Source organism: Narcine bancroftii, chromosome 1, assembly GCF_036971445.1.
Source record: "Narcine bancroftii isolate sNarBan1 chromosome 1, sNarBan1.hap1, whole genome shotgun sequence".
Taxonomy (NCBI): domain Eukaryota; kingdom Metazoa; phylum Chordata; class Chondrichthyes; order Torpediniformes; family Narcinidae; genus Narcine; species Narcine bancroftii.
Window position 1 is genome coordinate 194,755,246 of NC_091469.1, and position 16,130 is coordinate 194,771,375.

Consider the following 16,130-nt stretch of genomic DNA (forward strand, 5'->3'; position numbering starts at 1 on the left):
GTCATCTATATCAATGATCTGGATGATAATGTATTAAATTGGATCAGCAAGTTAGCAGAAGACACTAAGTTTGGAGGCAAAGAAGGTTTTTAAAGTTTACAGAGGGATTTGGACTAGTTGGAAAAATGGCAGATGGAATTTATTGCAGACAAGTGTGAGGTGTTGCTGTTTGGAAGGACAAACCAAGAAAAGTCATACAAGGTAAATGGTAGGACACTGAGAAGAGCGGTATAACAGAGATCTGGGAATACAGATACATAATTCCCTGAAAGTGGTGTCACAGGTGGATAGGGTTGTAAAAAGAGTTTTTGGAAATATTGGCCTTCATAAATCAAAGCTTTGAGTATAGGAGTTAGGAAGCTGTGTAAAGGTGTATAAGACATTGGAGAGGCCAAATTTGTAGTATTGTGCAGTTTTGGTCACCTAACTACAGAAAAGATATCAATAAGGTAGAAAGAGTGCAGAGAAGATTTACTAAGATGGTGCTCGGACTTCAGGAACTGAGTTACAGGGAAAGGTTAAACAGGTTAGGACTTTATTCTCTGGAGCATAGAAGAATGAGGGGATATTTGAGAGAGGTATTTAAAATTATGACAGGGATTGACAGAATAAATGTACATAGGCTTTTTCCACCGAGGATAGGTGAGATACAAACTAGAGGCCATGGGCTAAGAGTGAAAGGGGGAAAAGTTTAGGGGAGAATGAGGGGGAAGCTTCTTCACACAGACAATGGTGGGGGTGTGGACCAACCTGCCAGATGAGGTGGTGAATGCGGGTTCAATTTTAACATTTATGAAGAATTTGGACAGGCATATGAATAGGAGAAGTGTGGAGGGCTATGAACCAGGTGCAGGGCAGTGGGACAAGGCAAAAGGAATGGTTTGGCACAGACTAGAAGGACCTAAGGGGCTGTTTCTGTGCTGTAGAGTTCTATAGTTATATGGTAAACTCCTGATGAGCTTTCTTCATGATGTTACTGGTGTGTTGGGTCCAGGAAAGATCCTCTGAGAGAGTGAATCCCAAGAACTTAATTTGCTCACCCTCTCCACCGCTGATCCCCCAATAATCCCTGAATCATATACCTCTGGTTTTCCCTTCTTGAAGTCAACAATCAGCTCCTTGGTTTTGGTGACATTGAATTGTTGTTGGTGCAGCATTCAGCCAAGTTTTCAATCTCCCTTCTGTATGCTGACTCATCGCTGCTTTTTATACAGCCCACTACCATGGCATTGTCAGTGAATTTGTAGTTAGTGGCATTGTCGTACCGAACCACACAGTCATAGGTGTAAAGTGAGTAGAGCAGGGGGCTAAGAACACAGCCATGTTGAGTTCAATGTTATAATACAGCCAGCCATGAATTTCACCTGGTAATTTTTGGACTTCTGTGCCTAAATACACATGAGCAGAATTTTTTGATGTAAATTTTAGAGATACAAGATGATAACAGGCCCTTCTGTCCCATGAGCCCATGCTCCCAAATATTCCAATTAACCTGCAAACCCCATTCATTTTTGGAGGGTGGGAAAACCTGGAGCACCTGGAGGAACCCAACGCAGAATGCGGAGAATGTACAAACTACTTATAGACAGTGCTGGAGTTCAATTAGGGTTGCTGGCACTGTACTACCATTATGCTAACTGCTGAGCTAACAGTGTCATCTGAAACGGTTTCACATACTCTTGTACACTTAAATGAAGTTGCTGTCAAGATTGCATAGTAATGACAATAAGCCTGGATAGTTTCACCAACATCAATCCGGTAATGTCTGAACCATGATGTGAATATTATAGAATGAATGCAAAGGATGATGCGGGAAGCTGAGGAGGGAATATGAAATAAACCTGGAAGGGTAATTTTAATAACCTATACCAATAGGATCAGGGCAGATTCAAGTTGTATGGCCATATTATGCCTATCTGATTTTAAACTTCATTGAAGTCCTTATCAATCAACGTCTAAATCCCTCAGCAACTGGGTGTCAGCAAAACTCAGGACTGCAAAGGGCAGCTCTCAAAACACCTTCCTTCATCAAAATCAATCTCTCAGCTTAATTTGTCTGCTGCAAGGGCAACTACTAGTTGTCAAGGACATTTCATCTGAAATAACAAGCCATGTTCACCTTTTATCATGGTATCACGTAGGATGTCTCCATAGCATTCATAGGCCTGTAATAACATTATTCTCTGCTACAAGGAGGAATAAAACTGCACTCTGAATCACAGGTCAACTGGTGGAGGACCACTACCAGCAATAAGCCTGAATCTGTAATAAGTGTTCGTCGAACAGAGAACCTGGGGAGAGAACAACCTGGGGGAGTCTGGGTAATGTTTGACAAGGTTCCTCATATGTAGCTTCAGCTTGATTTGCTTTCTGACAACATGCAAATAACTTTACTTTCAACATCAAGGACAAATGAATTGTGTGCACAACTCTTCTCCTTTGCAAATCCCAGGGTCTGCTCCAGAGAAGGAGACTGACCCTCTAGATCAGCAACTGACTCATGATCCCTGGCATATTATGAGCATAAGAATCAGTGCAGCAAAATTCACTGGGTTCATGATGAGGAGTGTGCAGTGGTCAATAGGCTCACCTGATAAGTTTGGGCATTTACATTGTTCCAGAGAGTTCATAGGTGCGGACCTCTGTGACAGGGAACAAATCTGCTTCCATGTTGGTAATTCAAGCCACCATACAGATTGGTCTCCTCTCCTTCAATTCCACCTTCATCTTCCGCTGCCTTGGGAAACCAGCAAACTTATTAAAGGATACATCCCACCCTGGTCACACTCTCATCTCCCACCCTCCCTTCAGACAGTGCTTGAAACATGCATCTCCGATTTTTTTATCTATTGTTATCAGATACTTAAATGGACCTCCCATTACTATAAGGTGATGCCTTGCACTGTTTAACTGTGCTTTTCTCCTGTTCTTTTGTCTTATGTGACACTACTCCTTGCACTTTTGTTTCATTATTACACTACAATTTTATTCCACACTTCTGTTGTGGGTGGAGGAAACATGCTCCCCCTGTCTGTCTGGAATATTGTGGATTGCAGGTGGTCACATGTCCTCCCTGTCTGAATCTAATGGGTGGACTCCAGACATCCATTAGCGCATACCTTGCCGTTGGTTAATTTAACTCACCTAGGGTCATTATTGGTTAGAAGCACAGACTAGCACTGTACATAACACCAACGCACAGCACATTCTTTCTCTCTGCCTCGTGGTCCAAGCCCCAGACATTGCTCCACGCCAGGTCGCTACTGTGAACATTGCTGGAAATGTCACAGGTAAGATGTGCACTACACTGAAGCTGAGCCGTAGCACCGGGATACTTGCAGAGCCACACCCCTGATGGTACAGGGAACCGGGTGTGTGTAGGAGTCCCTGTTTGTAGTGTGTGTATTCAGTGTGTGAGCATGTTGAGTATAGGTTCACTATTGTCGAAGTCTAATCTGGTCTGAAATGAATGTCTATATCTTTAACGTTTAACGTTCTCCCTGTTTGCCTCCCATGTGTTAATTAAAGTTACGTGTGATTATAACACTTGAGTCCTGACTTATCTCTCTGTTAACCCACTGAACCTGATAACTCTTCACAACACGACAACTCCCTGATGTACTACGTAGGGGTTGACTTGCCTGGATCGTATGCAAAACAAAGTTTTCATTGTATCTCAGTCCATGTGACAATAAACAACTCAATTCATTTATTTGGTGTTATATAGTTGCTCTGTATTGCTTTAAATAAAAACACGGAGCCAAAATATACATTAGTTATCATCAAGGTATGAGCCAAAACCAGGTAGGTGCCTGAATAAAATGGTAGGGGGAGGAGGTGATAGGTGGATATGGGTGGGAAGTCACAGAAGAAAAATGCTGAGAAGTGATATTTATACATCTTTATCTTTGCTATATACAGAACAGATACAGTGACGGTGAGTTTCTGCAGCATTTTTGTGTCGAACTACAATCACAACATTTGCAAATTTTCTTGTTTAATGCCAAAATATACTTTGGTTGTAGATATAGGAAGATGTCTTAAACATCTTACACCTGATTTTGATGAACATTTGGGAGTTGGTTGTTTTCCAATAATGCTGTCATAGAAGGATTAAGTCATAAGAATGGAAAAGCACATTTGCCTCAGCACGTTTGCACAAACCATCAATCATCATTTACATTGATCCCATTTTGTCCTTCCCACATTTTCCTTCCACCTTCCCCAAATTTCTATCACCCACCTGCACAAGGGGTAATTAACCTGCAAACCTATGTGTCTTTGGAATGATGCAGCAAATTGGAGCATGTAGGCAGGAACACACACTGTCATGGTGAGACGCCACACATCAACACCGGAAATCAGAATCGAACCTGGATCACTGGAGCTGTGATGAAGCAACTGCAGCTGCTCCACTTTCCTTCCCGTCATTATAAACACATGCAAGATTCAGAAAATATATTCAAAACCAATGATAAAATTTAATTTTGAAGTGGAGAAAAAGTGCACGATAGTGTCTATGCTTGGGAAAGTCTGTCAGTTCTGCCAACTGCTAAAGCACCTTCCCTTGCTGGTGAGTCATATGACCGATATAGAAAAGTGCTGCCAAGACTCTCTGAAGGGTGTGAGTTTCATGTAATTACACCGGAAGAAATAGTCAGAGACAGACTTGTGCTTTGAATTGCAGACTCAAGAGTGCGAGAAAGATTACTTTGAGAAACTAATCTGAAAAATGAGAGAAAACAGATGATATTTATCATAGGGCAGAGCTCTGAGAGGCTCAAATTAAAGTCCTCAGAGAGTCAGTAGAGTAAAATCTGAGTGCAAATTTTAAAAAGTCTCTAGGGCCAGCAGTGGACATTTCAAGCGCGAGCTAAGAAATGAGAGAGATAAGAAAATATGAGCTGAAGTTGAACATTATATCCCTCAAGCATAATCCACCATTCAATATGATCAAGGTTGATTTGCCTCAGGTCTCATCTCCTTTTCTGTGCCAGTTCTCCATACCTCTCAATTCCATGGTCTTTTAACAGTTTATCTACTTCCTCTTTAAATAACCCCAATGATCGAGTCACACAATCCTCCAGAATTGAGAAATCCAGAGATTTATTACCCTCAGTGAAAAGTTGGTTTAAATGGCTGCCTCCTAATCTTGAATTATGAACCTTTGAGATTCTCACACTAGACATCTTGACATCTGCCCTGTCACATCCCTTCAGAATCTCCTATGCTTCAATAAGATCACCCCTCAATCCTCAAAACGACAAAGAATATAGATCTAATTTTTAGCAGCTTGTGATAGGGATAGGACAATCTCCTCAAGAGAAAACATGAATTTCATCAAATGGAATTGCTACATATTTTACTAAAAGCAGGACAAAAGTAAAGAAAGTATGATAATTTTACAATGAAATGCTGTGGAAAATAATCACCTGTATGTATGAAGGCAGCCTTAACAATTGACGTAGAGCTTGGGACAACAGATTGTAATGAGGTCAATGCTACATGTTTGGATAATGAGTGCATTATCCTGAAACTTGGATCAGTCAACTAAATGAGATTTCACATTGACATGGCAACCAAAGGAGTCTAATTTCACCAGCTACCAATGATTTAAAGATGGAGGAACTTAGATTAAGTGATTATATCTCTTGATGAGACTTTTCTGCCTGCAGGAGGATGGATACAGAAGATGGTTCAACATGGCAACTACTATATATGTGTATATGGGCCATCAGAGAAGTAGTACATTCTGCAAATAACCAGCAGGCAGCACCTGGACAGATATAGAGATTTAATGTTCCAGATTGAAGATCATTCATCTTCAAAACACCAACTTTGTTTCTCTCTCTCAGCAAATGTTGCCTGATCAGTTGAGTTTTTCTGACATTTTCTATTGATTTTACAAATGGACTGTAGTATGTGAATAGCTAAGCAAATTGCATGTTTGAGCTTGGATAATATCAATTATAATGGCAATTATGCAATTTCTACAATATTGGCATTTTAGTCTGTGTTTATGGAGAAAAACTGAAGCCGTATCAGAGATAGATGACTTAAGGAAGAAAGATGCAGGGAGTGAACTTGAGTTTGTAGTTTTTTGTTGTAGAATACAATATTGAGTCTGGAAGGCTATGATGTGGTTCCTCAGCTTATACACTGTGGTCAGGTTTACTCTGTAGTCTCTCCACAGCCTAACCGGTGGAACAAGTCCTGCATTTTGCAATGTTTAGATTCCTTTCTTTGTCTTCTCACTTTATTTCTGCCCTTGTTTCATCATTTTTCTTTATTTTATATGGCACTAATTTCAAAACTCATTTACTGGATGCTCTCCAACTTATCTCCAGGATGCCTCTACCCTCACCCTTCAAGAGACTTTCCCTTCTTTCACTTCATCACTTCCCCACCTCTTTTGCACTTAAAACAAACTTATTTTTCTCTCTTTCCCAGTTTTGATGGGGTCTTTGAACGGAAATCTTAACTGAAAAGCCAGCACCACCAGGCTGAGGAACAGCTTCTTCCCACGGGCAGTGAGAACGGTGAACGACCGAAGGAACCACTCACACTAACCATCAGAGACTTTCATATTAATGAAACAATATTTATATATATGAATACTCATCTTGCATACGTATTGTTTGTCTGCATATGTATGTATATGTATTATGTCTGGTTGTGTATCTGTGTGTTTTGTACCAAGGATCGGAGAACACTGTTTTGTCAGGTTGTATTTGTATAATCAGAAGACAATAAACTTGATTTGACTTTTTACTGCCACTGCCTGGCATGCTGTGGGTTTCCAACTTATTCTTCTTTAATGGCCTCATCAAGTAAAAGGTGCCCGAATGCCTGATATCAACTAATTCTACAAGCCAAGTTGAGGTACCAGTTGTGTTGTGCAAAGAGGTAATATCAGTTGCTCAGTTCACCACACGGTGATCAATAAATTAGTGTTCATAAAGTCTGTTAAGTTAAGATGGCAAAGGATACATAAAGATGCTCAGAATATAATATTTGTTTGGCAAATTAAAGTTTACCAAGAAGCTTCACTGCAGCACTATGTTGTGGCTTGGCCATGAGTGAAGTGTGAGAAGTTCATCACATTGAAGGCATGAATCCACTTTAGATCATTTATGTAGGTGAACTATTTATAAAATAAATAATTGTGAATGAGGCCTGGTGATTCTGAAGTCTTCTGTTAAAATAACTAAAAGAACAGGCTCAGGTCTCAAGAGACAATTGATCATCGACCTGCAAGTGTAATGGAAGAACTATGTGCTTTCATAATAGCTATTTTGTGATTGTGTTTGTTTCCATTAAATAGAGAATTTTTTTGAAGGGAAAAATGTAATGAGATATGTGACATCACTGAGAAAACCCTGTGGGACTTAGTTAATGAGGTCATTTAATCAAGTTTGGTTACTTCACTGCAGAGAGCTCTTAGGAAATGACAAGTCTGCCTGGCTTGCTTTCCAAATTTAATGCAGTTACTTCCTTTCTGTTTTCTGCAAATAAAAATTGATTTTTTTAAAAACACCTCACTTATACACATTAATTGAAGAGCTTTTGATATGGGGCTGGTGGAGATACGGAGGAGTGGCAGAGCACTGGAGAATGTTGGTTTGGGTGTGGCATGAAGAGGAAGTGATAAATGGCCAATCCGCTGAAGAGCCCTGGCATCTGCATCTCAGTGAGCAAGCTTTGACAGAACCACTATTTGGGGGCTTCCACAGAGTAGAAAGTGGGGATGATTTTCTACTCACATGCACAAGTGGGGTGAATCTACCAGTCAAAATTCCAACACATTCAGGGCTTTCTTCTGATAGGAAGAGGCCAAGGCAGTACTGAAGAAATATCTATTAACTCCAATTAGCAAGAGAGAATTAAAACTCTGCAGAGTTAAAGAGGTCTATATAACTGTCCAGAAATAGTTATTAAGCTTGGGCTGTTGAGTGTTATACATGATGGTAAATTTGCAATGTCCTTAGAAACATTTATCGCGATGAGATGAAAAGTCCATTTAGAAGAAGCATTTCTTCAGTGGAGGTTCTGCAGTTTCTGCAGGAACCACATGGAAGGCCAAAGGGTGATGCTATTAAGAGTATTTCACAGGCATCTTAAACCAGGCAGAGAACCAGATGCAAACTATTTCATCATGCTTCACTTTGCCCATGAGATGGGGGTGGCTTTGAAAGCTGCTTTGTCGCACAGGGCATGTATTTTTACTCATTCCAAGCACACAGCTTTGGAACCAGGGGAAGTAAATCACCCTGGTGAGACTTTGATTTTACTCAGCACCTGATACTTAACTATTCATTTATACAGTAAATATGTCAGCAGTCGATAGATGTCGGCAGCGTGCTCGGTATTAATTTGCTGAACCTTTCTTGGCTTCTTCCTTTCTGGTGGGGTCTGGGCTCTGTGCCACAAATGCCAGCAAGTCCTATTGATCAGCTGATTAAGCAGCAATCGATTAGCCATTGATTACCATATTGTTAAAAATGACCTCTGCTTTTCTGGCTCCAGAAAGGGACTCCATGGATTAACAGGTGCAATATTTGAGAGACGATGGAAAATCAGTATAGACCTGACAGGAAGCCAGATCAATGTGATTTACATTATTAATCCTCAGAGAAAGACAACAGTTCCAAGCTGCATCCATAAATACAGCAAGACCAGCATTTAAAGGGAATAAATTCTTGCTAAATATCTTTTCCTTCTGTGTCTCAACCCCTTTTCTTGCTCCAGTTCTGCTGGCTTGTGGAGGGACTAGTGTTCTTATTTTGTAGCTAATCACTGTTGGGATCACTTGTACATAACCCAATTTCTGTCCAGAGCATGGGCACACACACAAAAGACATGGCAGCAAAGGAAAGGAACAAAACAATATTAATTCTAACAACCAGGGGAAATAATAGGAGCAAGGTGCACGATGGAGTGAGCTGCATTACCTTTGATATGCCTGTTGACAGGTTGTCATTGTTATCAGAAGAAACTGTGGCTTCAGCCTCTGTAAACCAAGGGCAGACATGTCACTTACAACAAAAAAAAGCATGGACTTGCTTAAGGCAATGCCTCAAACAGTGAATTGTAGAATCACCAAATATTGAAGTACAGAGGAAGCACATTCCATTGATTGTGTCTCTGGTAACTCTTTTAAGGAGATACCAGCTATTCACCTCCTGCACTCTTCCATGAATGGCCCTTCTCCATGTAGTTAATGTACTTTTGAAAGTTCATCACTTTGTTGAGCTGTCCATTCCAGATCATAACATCTTAATGGATGAAAAAAAAACTCTTCATCTGGTTCACTGAACTTATGTCAGTGTCCTTTGGTTATGGACTTCCCATGCCTGGAAATAAATTCTCCTAATTTAATCTAATGCAGGAAAGGCCAATAAAAGGCTTACCATACAGCTCAGAAATGCGCCCATTTTGGGCAGCATGGTTAGTGGAGTAGTTAGTGTCACACTGTGATAGCACGAGCGACTTGGGTTTGAATCCAACACTGTGCAGTGAACTGGGATTCACTGGTAGTGTGTTGTACTAATGGCTGGCTCCGCCCTCCATCTGCTCACATATAACCCTGGTTTCCCACCTAAACCCAGAACCCTTCTGAAGACTTCTGTGAGACCCCACCCTTAGTTATAAGCTAATAAAGCATTTATTCTCCCTCCAGCCATGAGAGCTTTTATTCACGCTACAATTTTATTAGCCTCTAACTAAGGGTATGCAGTCATCAGGGACTGCTCTATATATGACACTGCCATCGAGACGTTGAAGGCTCGGTACCTCAAGTCGCAAAACAAGGTACTAGCAAGGGACCGACTCGCTCTACTTCGCCAGTGGCCAGGAAAGACCATTGATGCTGGATCTGTGCACACTTGCCAAGAAGTGCAGGTATGAAGTGGCGACAGGCCGCATTCGTGAAGAGGAACAGATCAGGACACTCTAGCCGTGGGGGGTCCACTTGAGGTACACGAGGCAGCGATTGTTCGAGTCGAGAAATAATGAATAGCAGTCAAATCAGCCAATTACAGCCAGCGGAATGCAGGGGTTCCAATCTGGGCCCGCGCATTGTGGGTAGCCACATTGAACTGGCCAAATCGTTGGAACAGGCCAAGCTCACGAACTATGACCTTGAAGCTAGTGAGGTCACTCACCCAGGTGATCCCTTCCAAGAACTGGATGCTCCCGCTAACCCAGCCCTAACACCTGCCGCTTCCATGCTGGGGAGTGCTTTTTCTGCAGCAAGAGCCAGCATCCCCGATCTCGTTGCCCAGCAAAAGTCTTTGTGTGTTCTAGCTGTGGCAAGAAAGGGCATTGGGTGAGGGTTTGCCACACAAGGGGATCCCTGGGGAAGACCATGGCCTACACCACTCCCAGATCTGATTCCAGCCTCAAGCCATTTGCCCCAAATTCTCCTGAACCCACGGTGCGCTACATGCCAACAGAGGGTGGCAGAAAGGAAAAAGTGCAAAATGGCTTGGTGGCCATCTTGCCGTGACTCAAATCCAAACTCGGTGCCATCATCGTTGGAGGAGGAAGGAGGGCGGCCATCTTGCCACACCACGAGGTCTACGTAATCTTATCCATGCAGGGAAACCCAGGACGGTGGGGGCATCTCGAGTGAGGAGAATGAAGTCTATCCTCAATGGTCCTCAATCAGGACAGATCTCACCAGCTCATCAACTCTACAGTGACTGTGAAGGTAAAAGGACATGCCTAATCGACACGGTCTCTACTGAAAGCCTCATAGGCTCACGGACTGTGCAAAAATACAACCTGAAGAAGTATCCTTCCAATTATCACACATTTCTTGCATCTCATTCACATTCTACGCGTGTTCAACAACACTGTATAGTACCTCTGTTGTTTGAAAGTGGGGAGTTCTGTAAATTACGCTTGTAAATACTTGATGAATTGTGTGCTCCGGTGTTGATGGGTCTGGACTTCCTGCTTCACCTTAAAAGCGTGACCTTGGAGTATTCTGGTCCCCTCCCCCCGTAAAAGTTTGGAACGGAGGACCCCTAAAATCAGAACCATATGCAGCTTCTCCACATTGAATATCAACCCTCCACTTCACTTCCTGAATCTGTCCTCAGACTCCAAACCTATTGCTACCAAGAGCAGGAGGTACAGTATAGCAGAGAGAGATTTTATAAAGTCTGAGACACAAGGTCTGCTCGACAAAGGCATTGTCGAACCTAGCATCAGCCCGTGAAGAGCGCAAGTGGTAATGGTAAAAGGGCAAAACGAGTCCAGGCTAGTAATTGACTAGAGCTAAGCTATTAATCGGTAAACCCTCCTGGATGCATACCCCCTCCCTCAAATTTTAGACATAGTGAATGATATTGCGGAGTATTATGTCTATTTGACCATCGACCTGAAAGCTGCTTATCACCAACTGCCAATCCGTTCTGAGGGCCGTCCATATACGGCATTTGAGTCTAATTCTGGAGGGTCCCTTTCGTTATTACTAACAGAGTTTCTATCTTCCAGAGGCAGATGGACAGAATGGTAGATGAGTATGGGTTGAAGGCTACCTTCCCCTACCTCAATAAAGTCACCATCTGTGGCCACACCTTGGGAGATCATGACGCCAACCTCCAGAGTTTTCTCCACACAGCGAAAGCCCTGAACCTCGCTTATAACTCTGACAAGTGCATGTCCAGGACTAAATGTCTGGATATCCTTGGCTACATGGTGGAGAATGACATCATTGGCCCCGATCCTGATAGGGTGTGCCCCATGTTGGAGCTCCCCATTCCCAGGACCACAAAGGCTTTAAGGAGATGCCTGAGGTTTTTCTCATATTACACCCAGTGGATCCCTCAATACGCTGATAAGGTTTGCCCTCCTTTAAAAGCCACTAATTTCCTCTTCTTAGTTGAAGCCCAAATGGCTTTTAATTACCTCCGGAACCACACTGCGAAAGCTGCCATACACACGGTGGATGTGAATACAACGCTTTAGATGGAGTCCAGGCCACTACCCTCAACCAGGCAGGCAGGCCAGTTGCATTTTTCTCTCGGACATTACAAGGCCAAGATCTCCGGAACCCATCTGTGGAAATGGAGGCTCAAGCCATTGTAGAAGCCGTGAGACACTGGCTGGTAGAAGATTAAAGCTACTCACTGACCAGCGCTCGGTCACATTCATGTTTAATAATGTCAAGAGTGGCAAAATCAAGAATGACAAAATGGCTAGATGGAGGATCGAGCTCTCCACCTCCAATTATGACATTGCCTATTGGTCAGGAGCCCTTAATGACCCTCCAGATGCCTTATCCAGAGGAAGCTGTGCCTTGCACACAACAGCCAACTGTGGTCTATGCATAATGAGCTCTGCCATTCAGGGGTCACCCGCATGGGTCATTTTGTCAAGGCGCAACCTACCCTACTCCATGGAAGATGCCAGGGAAATGACCAGGTATTGCCAGGTCTGCGCGGAGTGCAAGCCACACTTCTACCGTCCCGCAAAGGCGCACCTGATCAAGTCATCCAAGCCCTTCAAATGGCTCAGTGCCAATTTTAAGGGACCTCTCCCCTCCATGAACAGGAAAATCTTCTTCCTCTCTATCATTGAAGAATATTCCCACTCCCCGCTCTCCATTCCATGTCCAGACATGTCCACTTCGTCAGTCATAAAGGCCCTAGACTCCATTTTCACCCTGTTTGAGTATCCCATCTATATTCATAGCAACCAGGGCTCATCCTTTATGTGACAAGCTATATCAGTACCTGCTGGTGAGGGGCATCGTGTCCAGCAGGACTACGAGCTACAACCCCCGGGGTAACAGGATGTCAAACTGGCCCTGAAGTCAAAAGACCTTCCAGACTCAGGAAGTCTTCCCCATGGTGCTCCATTCCATCCGGTTGCTACTATGTACCACTACTAACGTTACTCCTCATGAGCTCCTATTCACTTTCGAAAGAAGGTCGGCATCAGGAACTACACTCCCAATCTGGCTCACCACTCCTGGTCCAGTCCTTCTCAGGAAGCATGTGAGGAGAAGCAAGACTGACACCTTGGTGGACAGGGTGAAACTGCTCAATTCCAATCCCACATATGCCCACGTGGAGTACCCAGATGGCAGGGAGGACACAGTCTCCATCAGGGACCTGGCACCTGCCGGAACAGAGGGTCCATTGTCTCAAGTGCCCTGCGAGCCACAGAGCTCATTCTCGCCAACCCCAGTCAGGGCCTCAGGGGATCTGGTTCAGGAGGAAAGTACATCCCCCTCTACCTTTGAGCCAGAGACCCAGCCCCCGCCTCTCCTCCCTCACAAGGAAACAAGGAGTCCAATGTGCCCTGGTGCTAAGGTGCTCCACCAGGCTCTCCAGATCCCTGGACCACTTAAATCTGTACATTTGTAAATAACCGTATATTTTTCATCCATTTTTTTCTGAACCCATGTTCTTTGTCTTCATTCATAGATTCTAAATTCTGCAGGAAGGGGTGAATGGAATGAATTGGGATTCGCTGATAGCTGGCCCCACCTCCTGGCTCCACCCCCATCTGCTCACATATAACCCTGGTTTCCCACCTAAACCCAGAACCCTTCTGAAGACTACTGTGAAACCCTACCCTTAGTTATAAGCAAATAAAGCGTTTGTTCTCCCTCCAGTTGTGAGAGCTGTTATTCACACTACACACTGTCTGTAAGGAGTTTGTATCTTCTTTGGGTATCTATGTGCGGTTCCTTTAGGTGCTCTAGTTTCCACCCAACCTCCCGAAGGTTAGTTGGTGTATTTGGGTGGCATGGGCACATGGACTAGAAGGGCCTGTTATTGTGCTGTAGTTCTAAATTTAAAGATTTATGGGTATTTGCCTGCATTAGACCTGTATAACCTTATGCCTTTTCTGTCCAAAGATATTTTACGTTATAATTGTATCTGCCTTCTCTGCCAGTTCATTCCAAATATTAACTGTGTAAAAATACTTACCCTTCAGATCTCCTTTAAATTTCTCCCCTTTCACCTTAAACATATGGCCTCGAGTTCTCAACTCCCCTGCCACGGGAAAAAGTTTTTGATTATCCCATCTATGCGCCTCATAATATTGGAAATCTCAGCTTTCTATATTCCAGTGAGAATAAACCCAACTTTTCCACTCTCTCCTTCTAATGACAGCCCTCCACCCAGTGGCGTCACTAGGGTTGGTGTCACCGGATCCAATAACTCATGGTATCACCCTCCCCCCCCCAACCATGGACCGAGCGTACGAGCATACCGAGCATAGAAGAGGTGTAAGTCCCTTGTATGTCTGGGGTGGTGGCGACGGCACTGAGCGGGGGTGGAGTGGGGCTCTGACTGGAGCTCATTAGAAGGTTCAAAAATTAAATTAGCATAGAGTTTGAGCCTTGTAGGTATATTGATACATGTAAGCTGGGCTTGTGAAAAATGTTTTTGCTGTTATAACTAACAGCAGGGATATTTTTATAAAGAACAATAAATTTCTGCTGAAACACTGCACATAAAAATTTTATAGACAGTCATTTTGGTGTCACCCGTTCTGTCGGTGTCATCCGGTGTGGTCCGCATGCCCCGCACCTCCTAGAGATGCCAGTGCCTCCATCCCAGACAACATCTTGGTAAACCTCTACTGCACTCTTTCTATTGTGGGTATCACATCCTTCTTGAGGTATGGTGACCAGAACTGTACAAATGGCTTTAACTGTAGTCTAACCAGTATTTGTACAGCTCAGCTATTATGGCTCAATACTTGTCTGTGAAGGCAAACAGACCAAAAGCCTTTTTCACTTCTCTACCTACCTGCATCGTCACTTTCAGGGAGCTATGGACTTGCACCCCAAGGTCTCCCTGTACATCAACAGTCCTAAAGTCCCTGCTATTTATTCTATATGGCCCAATAGAATTTGATCTCACAAAATGCACTTGTCTGGATTTAATTCTATCTGGTACTAATCTGCCCAAATTTGCAGTTGAACTAAGTCCTGTGGTATCTTTAAGCAACCTTCTTCATTATCTAAGCCTCTTCCAATTTTGAAGATAAAATTCCATCTGAACCCTCAAGTGGTGTTGTTTTCAGGTTGAGCTTGAATTTATACTATGCATCTTTTTATAAAGCCTGTAAACCTTTATGGTTTCTGGGGAACTTTCTTAACATTTCCCACTTTTTTCAAGGTTATGTTTATGGATGCTGTAGGTTTCTCTATTTTTATGGTGTCGAGAAAATTATATTACTTCTTGTAATTCACTTTGCCTCTTCATTCTTGTCACTAAAATCCTTCACTTCTCAGTTGTCTGCGTTAGATTTTGCCAATATGTCCTTCAGAGGTCAAAGCATTATCCTTTGCCTTGACTACATTTTTAAGTACCACATTACCTTTGAAGTCATGCTCTCAAAATTCGGGTTCAGATTGCTAATATGCTCTGGTGATTACACTCAGCAAAGACTGATTTGAATTAAGAGTGGTAGTCAAATACTGGGTACAAACAGCACACGACCGAAAGTAAAGTGAAAACATTTAGAGTCATGTCAAGCCTTACTTATATTTCTTCCTATTTTCAGGAGCTGATTTTGCTCTTCTAAAGTGCAGCAGTGTATTCCACAAATTCTAGTTGAAATAATCACAAAATAAAACAAAGTAAACTGGAGAAAACAGAACAAATGAAATTGATACAATCGTCCAATGCAGTTTTGTGCTTTGAGAGGTTATCTGTAATCGAGGTTAATATAGAAGACCTTCAGCCTCTTTTCAATAAACATTTAATTCACCCTGCCATTGATTTGGAGTATAGACTAACGGCATATGATCTAAATTTCTGCATTGAAGGAAGTTCCTGGCTTAAATATATTATAATTAAGAATGCAAACTTTATTTTGGCTACTATTTCAAGGACCATGGCAGAGGGGACAGGGGAAGGTTTACATGAGCAAGGAAGTCTGTTTTAACCATATAGGGGTTCAATGAGATAATACATACATGAAAAGTTTCTTGATTTAAGAAATGATATATTTGTTTCATGAAAGGTCTCTCGTAGAAATGGCCTATACTCTCTGGGATTTAGAAAGGCAACAGTGATTTCATTGAAACAGAACATAGAATAGTACAGCAGAGTATGGGCCCTTCAGCCTATATAAACCTACTCCATGATCAGTCT

The 16,130-nt window shown here is 42.7% G+C and overlaps 1 protein-coding gene across 11 annotated transcripts in view; it reads right to left on the minus strand.

Moving 5' to 3' along the window:
• med27 (mediator complex subunit 27) overlaps nucleotides 1-16,130 on the minus strand; it is a 521,819-nt gene that overhangs the window by 113,422 nt on the left and 392,267 nt on the right. For 6 of the 11 annotated variants that reach the window (XR_011340577.1, XR_011340563.1, XR_011340581.1 and 3 more), the window contains 4 exons: nucleotides 15,516-15,583; nucleotides 13,950-14,015; nucleotides 8,952-9,010; nucleotides 2,591-2,737 (listed from right to left, as the gene is read on the minus strand). The gene's annotated coding sequence lies outside the window, so the exon portion shown is untranslated. The remainder of the gene's footprint in view (nucleotides 1-2,590; nucleotides 2,738-8,951; nucleotides 9,011-13,949; nucleotides 14,016-15,515; nucleotides 15,584-16,130) is intronic. The other 5 variants (XR_011340572.1, XR_011340584.1, XR_011340585.1 and 2 more) reach the window with 4 other exon arrangements.